This window comes from Canis lupus, chromosome 1 (assembly GCF_011100685.1).
Source record: "Canis lupus familiaris isolate Mischka breed German Shepherd chromosome 1, alternate assembly UU_Cfam_GSD_1.0, whole genome shotgun sequence".
NCBI classification, from domain to species: domain Eukaryota; kingdom Metazoa; phylum Chordata; class Mammalia; order Carnivora; family Canidae; genus Canis; species Canis lupus.
The window spans coordinates 119,751,900-119,752,438 of NC_049222.1; positions in this window are offsets into that span (position 1 = coordinate 119,751,900).

Consider the following 539-nt stretch of genomic DNA (forward strand, 5'->3'; position numbering starts at 1 on the left):
TCCTCCCCTCCCCGCTCCTCCCGCAGGCGCGCGCTGGGGGCGGGGGGGGGGGGGGGGCAGGATTTGAGGGGTCTGGAGGGCCCAGCTACTATTCCTGCCGGCTGCCTCAGTCTCCTCCAGGGCAGGGACGGCCTTGCCTTTGAGCCCCGCTCCCCCACCCCCACCCCCACCCCCACCCCCACCCCCACCCCACGACTAGATGTAACTCAGGCAGGGGAGGCCCCTCTTCCTGGGCTAGAGAGTTCTTCCAGGTCTGCCCCAAGTCCTCTCGGGCCTTCCCAGGCAGGGGGGTGGGGGCGGTTCCCTTTAAGGGAGGTGGGGGAGGGGGCTGCCCGCCGGCCCTCCCCCCACCCCCCACCCCCACCCCCCACCCCGCAGCCGGGGGCCCAGAGTCCGGGCCCCGCGCCAGCGCATGCGCCCGCCTGTGGGCGCTGTCCGGGCTGCGAGGGCGGCGAGCGCTCGGACAGACGGACGGACCGACGGACCGGCGGCGGGTCGGACGGACAGCCTGGGCAGCGCAGGGAGCGGGGACGCGGCGG